Source organism: Pelophylax lessonae (assembly GCF_965119305.1).
Source record: "Pelophylax lessonae genome assembly, chromosome: 3".
NCBI classification, from domain to species: Eukaryota; Metazoa; Chordata; class Amphibia; order Anura; family Ranidae; genus Pelophylax; species Pelophylax lessonae.
Genome location: NC_138770.1, coordinates 600,765,290 through 600,773,673, shown reverse-complemented (window position 1 = coordinate 600,773,673; position 8,384 = coordinate 600,765,290). Strand labels below are relative to the sequence as shown.

The 8,384-nt window shown below is 40.4% G+C and overlaps 1 protein-coding gene across 1 annotated transcript in view; it reads left to right on the top strand.

Annotated features, from left to right (window-relative positions):
- The first annotated feature begins 1,031 nt into the window (after positions 1-1,031).
- Positions 1,032-8,384, top strand: part of CAPN14 (calpain 14) — a 56,471-nt gene continuing 49,118 nt past the window's right edge. Inside the window, exon 1 of the mRNA XM_082252139.1 lies at positions 1,032-1,094. The gene's annotated coding sequence lies outside the window, so the exon portion shown is untranslated. The remainder of the gene's footprint in view (positions 1,095-8,384) is intronic.

The window sequence follows — 8,384 nt, the reverse complement described above, 5'->3', positions numbered from 1 at the left end:
AGCAGTTTAGCAGCAGACAAAAACGTGATAAAAAGTTGTGCTTTGCATGTGCGTTCATGCTCATTTATGTATGTTAAAGCGTTTAGTGTTAATGAATTTTATTGGTCAGAATGTTCATTTATTCTGACCATTAGAATGTATTAACGCACGAAGGTGCATAAATGCAGCTTGCATTACTGCACATTTATGCATGTTTAAGCACATTTGAGCATTTTATTTTCTCCTGAATTCAGCTTTGGTGTGTTTTTTTTTCCTGCCTCTAAACTCCTGTAAATGCCTATGTTTACATGGACACACAGGTTAAAACAAAAAAGCTGAAATGCCTGTAAATTAGGTTGTTTGAGCTGCAGTATGCATGAGCCAATAAAAGAAGCAATTTGCATAGTACCTTTCTTTTTTTTTTTTTTTTTACTGTTTGTGTATAAAGATTTACAATTTCTGTTAGTTTTCACAGAATTATAGGGCTGGGAAAGAACAAGGTGGTTGCACTTTGGCCAAGCACTGGGTCACATACAAAAATACAAACCCTGAATATTACTCCTTTAGTAAAAAAGAAAAAAAAAAAAAAAAACAATAAAAATAATTGTTCTAACCCTTTGAAGGATTAAGGTTTTTTTTCAAGCTAGCGGCTACACAGATTTAAATATCTTTTATCTTTATATTCTTTCTCCTCTTTGCACTAGAGAATTTTAGAACTTGTAATGATATATTTTGTCTAGGGTTAGGATTTCTCAGGCTTCTTCCTTAGATCTTCCTTATTTTACAACAAGTCAACATTGGTTTACTATTGTATGCCTAACACAGAAATGTTTTTACTTTCTAGGTTTATGAGTCTGCCATGAGCCCAGCTTGCACAAGATGTGACTTGTAAAGCAAGGTTACATTCTACGGAGGGAGGGACCGTCCTGTCCTGTAAGCTCATTTTTCATTATGAAACAGGATGCTAATTACAGGTAACAGAAGGCGGAGCCACGCATAATAAGATGGCACGTCACGTCTCGTATATAAGCTGTGTGATTCAGTTATTGTGGAGCAAACACTGGAAAACTCGTTTGGAACTAACTGAACACCAAAGTACGGAATTCACCAACCAGGTCTGTCCCTTCCTCGGTTCATAACTTTTTTTTATTGGATTTATTATAGTCTAGTATACTGTTTTTAGAATGGATCTTTTTGTAGTTTGAGTTGTTTATGTTTGAGCGTCCTATATTGCTGGTTGCTGTTTTGCTCCATTGTATATTTTGAATTGGAGGATTTACATAAGTGCTCGTAGTTTAGAACTGAGGACGCTATTTGGACGAGTAGCGAGACCTCTTCAACATTACAGAACAAGTCCAAATGAATGCGACCAACTACTACTAGGTATTCCATGACCTGATAAATAGGAACTATCACAGATTTATTTATCTATTTTTTTATTCAATAGATTTTAATGGCTTTTCCAAAAGTCATTTTTGTTTTTAGAGACGATAAACATGTAGAAAATATGGTTAGTCATAATACAGAGCATGAGGAACTTGACTTTGTACAAAAATAAGTGGGCCACAGGAAAATACTTGAACAAAGCACCAATTTATTTTTTAGATTTAAAAAAATAAATAAATAAATATACATATATACATTTTTTTAAAATGTATTTACTGTATATATATATATATATATATATATATATATATATATATATTTTTTTTTTTAATTTATTTAAATTCCCAGGGACACCTTAAAAAAGTCCCAACATATACTTACTAACCTAATTATAAATTAGTATTTTTTATTTTTACAACCACCCTTTTTTAAGGTGGAGTGTATATACAGCTTGACTTTTTTTTTTTATAGAGTACAGAAGGATTAAAATCTACCTCTGTCAAGCTCCTGTTGCTGTCTGTGTCCCCCCGGGGGTTGGTTATACACCTCGTTTGTAATGTTTGTGACATTAACAATAGTTGTGTGTGTGTAAAAGGAAGCTGAATACTTTATTTCAAAGACAGTGTAGGATGTGCGGTGGATATCAATGCAGCCGGTGAAGTGTAGACACAGAGCTATGATGAAAATGTACCTGTTCAGCATTTTTAAATGACGTGTAGATTTAAATATGAAGCAGCTATTAGGTACCTTTTTTTATCAGTTCAGGGTCTCTTTTTATCTTTTAGATCTAAAACATAGGGGGAGATTTACTAAAACTGGTTTACTAGAATCTGGTGCAGCTGTGCATGGTAGCCAATCAGCTTCTAACTTCAGCTTGTTCAATTAAGCTTTGACAATAAAACCTGGAAGCTGATTGGTTTCTATGCAGAGCTGCACCAGATTTTGTATGATACCGTTTTAGTAAATAACCCCCATAGTGAAGGTATTTTTATAACTATTTTTTGCTGCTTGATGTAAAGGCAGATTACGACCCCACGTTAGTGATGTGGGTGGGTCAATAAGTGCATCGCGATTCGCGGCTTACATTGCCAAGCTTTCAATTTCACAACAGTTAAGTGGAAAGGATGCAGCTGACTTACTAAGAAGTAGAATACATAAATTTTGCAAAGTGAATTTTCAAATAGCTTAGTGAATATGGTGAAGCCACATTTCTTGGAGTTGGTTTACTAAAGATAAATAGGCTACTCACGTTTCAAGGGAATTTTCCCTTAGTTTAGTTAATGAGGTGATGATCTGCTGACTTCCAACATTATTATTATTATTATTTATTTTTTTTATTATTATTTTTATACAGGATTTATATTGCATGAACAGTTTCAGCCGCGCTTGATCATCCAATCATGTGCAGCCAAATTTTTTTTTTCCCCTTGCACGCAATAGGGAATTCTATGCAAATGAAATGTTCATCATGTTCACTAAGCTAAGGGAAAATTCCCGTGCAAAGTGAACAGCCTGTTTGTCTTTAGTAAATCACATAATGTGCAAGCAAAAGTGTTGTTCTTTTTAATTTATGTTGCACATGATTGCTTATTCAAAGAGAAGATAGCTTCACTTTTTTCAGTTATTCTACTCTTTAAGTGTATGAACCCAGAGCAGGTCTGATCAAAACAAGCATAAAAAGGGCAACATTTTCTAGATGAAGGCTTGCAAGTGGGATTTTTACAAATTAAAGTACATATAAATCCTAACTGAATGACATTTAGTTTGCTAAAGTGATGCATTATAAAGATACCCTTAACCAGTTCTGGACAGGGAGGATTTCCCCCCTTAATGAGCAGGCCATTTTTTGCGATTCGGCATTGCGTTACTTTAACGGAAAATTGTGCAGTCGTGCGACACTGTACCAAAATAAAATTAATGTCTTTTTTTTGTCCCCGAAAATAGAGCTTTCTTTTTGTGGTATTTGATCACCTCTGCGATTTTATTTTTTGCGCTATAAACAAAAAAAGAGCCACAAAAAAAAACTATATTTTTCACATTCTGCTATATAACATTCCCCCCCAAAAAAATAAAAAATGTCATCCTTTTAGGCCAATTTGTTTTCTGCTACATATTTTTGGTAAAAAAGAAAATCGCAATAAGCGTTTTTTGATTGGTTTGCGCAAAAGTTATCGCGTCTACAAACTAGGGGAAAGATTTATGTCATTTTTATTTTTTTATTTATTTATACTAGTAATGGTGGGGATCTGCGATTTTTTTAGTGGGACTGCGACATTGTGGCGGACAGATCAGACCCCTAACTGACATTTTTGACACTTTTGGGGGGATCAGTGACATTGCTACAGTAATCAGTGCTAAAAATATGCACTGTTACGGTAATAATGACACTGGCAGGGAAGGGGGTTAACCTAGGGGTGATCAAAGGGTTCAGTGTGAGCCTAGGGGAGTGTTTACTAACTGTATGGGGGATGGGCTTGTGAAATGACCATAGAGACATAGGATGACATGCGCTCTGTGATCATTTCAGAGAGAAGAAAAGTCAGCTGTGATTACAACAGGTGACTGTCCTTCTCTCTCAGCGGGGAGCAACCGCGGATGCCTGGCAGCAATCGCAGCCGCTGGCCTCGTGCATTGGCATCCCCGCTGCCTAGTGGGGGCGGGAACGCGCCGCTGGCGGCGTGCGCTCGCCACCCAGCACTACGTATGCGACCGACGTAGAGCTACATCATTTCGCGCAGCCGAGCCAGTCTGCCGCAGTAAAACTGCAGCTGGTAGTCGGCAAGTGGTTCAAGAAAAACAAACAAAATACTTTTCAACCGATTTTCACCCTTTGTTGCAGCTCAGTGCTGTTATTCTTCTGCAGCCTTTTTGCAGCCTGTTCCTATCTACATGCTCTCCAGTGCTGGCCTAATGGCATTTCTCAGGGTGGGTTTCCTGATGGTTACAACAGTGGACCTTACCTGTGCAATGTACATCGGTGCAGCTGTTTGTAGCCTTCATTTAGAGGGCATGCAACAGGGTGACAACACAGGTGACCATTTGGGAGACAGGGCCAGAGAGTTGTCCCCACATAACAGGAAGTGCCTTCATGGCAGGACCACCAAGGATTATTTTTTAATGAAAGCTACAACTTTTAAAAATATGATCTGTGCAAACACACAAGCACAAACCTTATTGGCTGGATGTCATGCCATTATTGCTGTCTGTATTTAAAGAACTTCACCATGTGATATCTGCATCTGTACCAACCACATAGAGGGCAACCGGGACCTTTTTTTTAATAAAAAAGTAACTGCTAATAAAGGTTCTCTAACAGTCATTTACATGTGGAAGAACTTAAAACGAGTAGCTATTCCTCATTATTTATTGTGTCCTGGAGACACAACAGGAACTAGCAGGCAATCTCTCCAAAGTGAACAGAATTTCTGTCTCAATGGTCACAGGAACAGGAGCTCTTATTGGAGGATTTCCTCTCCCTTCTTGCTCAGATGAGAACTGTAAAATTTTGGATTTCCCCAAATTTCCCCATATTTGCTGTCTGTGCTTGGGTTGGAGATTCTGCTTCATTTCTTCTGCTGATCACAATGATTTCACCAGGACAGGAAGTAAGGGGAAATTGTCTCAATGGAAGAAATAAAAACTTCTCAATTGTTAAAATATAAATGATAAAACAAAATGTAAACAATGGAATGTAGCGAACATATAGAAATGTTAATTATTTCTAAGAAGTGCCCTGAAAATTATAGCTTTTGTCTCCAATTCCTCCCTATCTATAAATAGCACTGCAATACCTGATATGTGAGTGAGCATTGGCATTCCTGTTCTGCAGCCTAGAAGCTGTATACTTGAAATATAGGATCTAAAGTAGCCCATAGATGAGTCTGTGTGTTGAACGAAAACAACTAACTAAATTCCCCCATCCATAAATTTGAGGTTAATGGGGGAAACTTCACGCTGAGCTATTGTATTCTGACAGCAGGGAGAGGTCCCCACCATCAGGATAGACTGATCAGTGCTGCAGTCTATAGACTGCAGTGCTGATCGAGTGGAGAAAATCCAACAGGGCAGTTGTACAGAAGTCGATCGGTACATTGTACAATCACAGTGCCCATACATGGACCGAAATTCGGCTGGTCCCTGTTGCACCTGCCAAATTTCGATTCATACATGGCCGGCTTTAGGCACTGCTGACTCTGTCCGCTAGTCTCATCAGACTTGGAGTGAGATTTGATGCTGTCACCTCTCTGCTACACGCTGTTCTCCGTGTTGGAGGTTCTGACATGAAGAAGCAAAGTCCTGCCTCTACAAATGCTGGTTGCCTGACCATGTCTGGCTTTAGTTCTATTTGGGTTACAGACCAGATAAAAGCATGGTGGAAATGCGTTTCACAACATTAGGGAGACCATCCTAGATCGTCTGTACTCAGCAGGTGACATACTCGGGTGTCTGGAGTCATTTTAACAGTTTATGGACTGCCCGCCGCATTTACTGTGGCAGGCTGGCCCTCCTGCGCGAACCGACGTATTAGTGCTGGAGGGCAGCGGGGATGCCGATACACAGGACCAGTGGCCGTGATTGCTCCCCGCTGATAGAGAAGGACGGTCAGCTGTTGTAAACACAGCTGACCGTTCTTCTCTCTGAAATGATCACAGAGCACCTGTGATCCTTCTATATAGGATCACAGGTCTCTATGGTCATTTTACGGGCCCCTCCCCCCACAGTCAGTAAACACTCCCTTAGGCTCACATTTAACTCTTTCATCACCCACTACTAGGTTAACCCCTTCCCTGACAATGTCATTATTACAGTAACAGTGCATATTTTAGCACTGATTACTGTAGTAATGTCACTGGTCCCCAAAAAGTGTAAAAAATGTCAGTTTGGGGTCCGATCTGTCTACAGCAAACGTCGCAGTCCCGCTAAAAATTGCAGATCACCACCATTACTAATAAAAAAAAGACAAATCTTTCCCCTAGTTTGTAGATAACTTTTGCGCAAGCCAATCAAAATATGCTTATTGCGATTTTTTTTTACGAAAAATATGTAGCAGAAAACAAATTGGCCTAAGAGGATGAAAAATTTAGGTTTTTACATTTTTTTGGGGAATGTTATATAGCAGAATGTGAAAAATATATATATATTTATTTTTCAGAATTGTTGCTCTTTTTTTGTTTATAGCGCAAAAAATAAAAATCGCACAGGTGATCAAATACCACCAAAAGAAAGCTCTATTTGTGGGAAAAAAAGACATCAATTTTATTTCGGTACAGCATCGCACGACTGCGCAATTTTCAGTTAAAGTAACGCAGTGCCAAATTGCAAAAAAGGGCCTGGTCATTAAGGGGGCAAATCCTTCCGGTCCAGAAGTGGTTAATAAAGTTTGCTGCATTACTAACACAGTTTTGTTTTTGCGCCAAATATGTGTCACTGAGAAGGATGGAAACGTGACAGATGTTGGCAGAGGGAGTGAAGTCACGAGAGACGAGTGGGTGTGGAGGTAGACTTTATTAAATTTAGATGTGAGATGGCGAAAGCCAAAAAGTGGAGAAGGAGAGGATTATGGGAGTGGAGGAAGTTGTGAGTAAGTGGAGAGGACACAACAGACGATGCCATGTGAGGTGCAAGGATCAAGGGAATCAATCAGGGTTGGATTTAGTATTAGGCACAGCCTGCTTATAGCTATAGGAGGCAGTGGGAAATAGGTGGCTTTCCTTTGTGCATTTAGTAGTGATCGACCGATATAGTTTTTTTATTGCCGATACCAATATCGATATTTTGGTCATCGCATATCGGTATCGGCCGATATTGGCCGATATCTTCGTACATTAAAAAAACATTTTTTTTACATTTTTTTTTTGACCGCTACTCTTGTGGAGGAATCTTGGGGTCTAAAAGACCCCAAACTCCTCCTATGCACTTAAAAGCATTCAAAACGCCAAGGTTGGCTGTTTTGAATGCTGTCATTTTTTTTTTTATTTGGCGCCGAGTACCCGGAAGTCACAACATCACTTCCGGGTTTTTACAAGGAGACCCGATCAGAGCTGAATGCGGCTTTGATCTGGTTTTCTCTTCGCCGGCCGCGCAGGCTGGTTGCCTGGGCCTCCTGGTGGGATGGGAGACCCGGGCGAGCCATGGAAGGCTGTGGGAGGGGAACGTCCCCTCCCTGTAACAACGGCTATGGACGCCGGTACCGGGGTGATGCCTCTAGCCGCAGGCATCACTCCGGTACATGCACTTTCCCAAAATATCGGCAATATCGGTAACCTCAGGGGCCGATTCCGATATATCAGGGAAAGTGCAGATCAGCCCCCGATATATCGGCTTTGCCGATAATCGGTCGATCCCTAGTATTTAGTGGAAACATCATTTTAATACCATTGTCAGCAGATATACGATTATCTCATGTTGGCCTGTTTATACATTGTATACACAACCCAAAAGTGGAACTTCCGTTTATATGCTTCCTTCCCCCCTCTGGTGCCACATTTGGCACCTTTCAGGGGAGAGGGGAGAACGGGTAGCTGTTTTTGACAGGTACGCTTCCCCACTTTCAGAAGACAGAAGGGCGGAGCTGTCCCTCGGAAGTTCGGCCCCCCTCCTTCTTTCTCCACCGCGGCAGTTAGAAATGTCAGCGCGCTTAGCGCATGCGCAGTAGGGAAACAGCTGTGAAGCCGAAATGCTTCACTGCCGGATTCCCTTACCCTAAATGGCGGCGGCACCCGAGAGTCGATATGAAAATCGGCTTTGGGTGCCAACATCGCGGGAACCCTGGACAGGTAAGTTCTAATATTTAAAAGTCAGCAACTAAAGTATAAGTAGCTGCTGACTTTCAATTTTTTTCCTGGGGGGCGGAACTCCTCTTTAATGTACTCTATCTACGGTGGAGCAGCGTTGTCCCTCTAGCACAGGGCTACAGAACACATCCCCCACGCCTCATTTCCACAACATAGGTGGGAGGTGTTCTGTACTCCACAGTAAGAGCTGGAACAGTGTAAGGCTTCATGTACATTAAAGCTCCT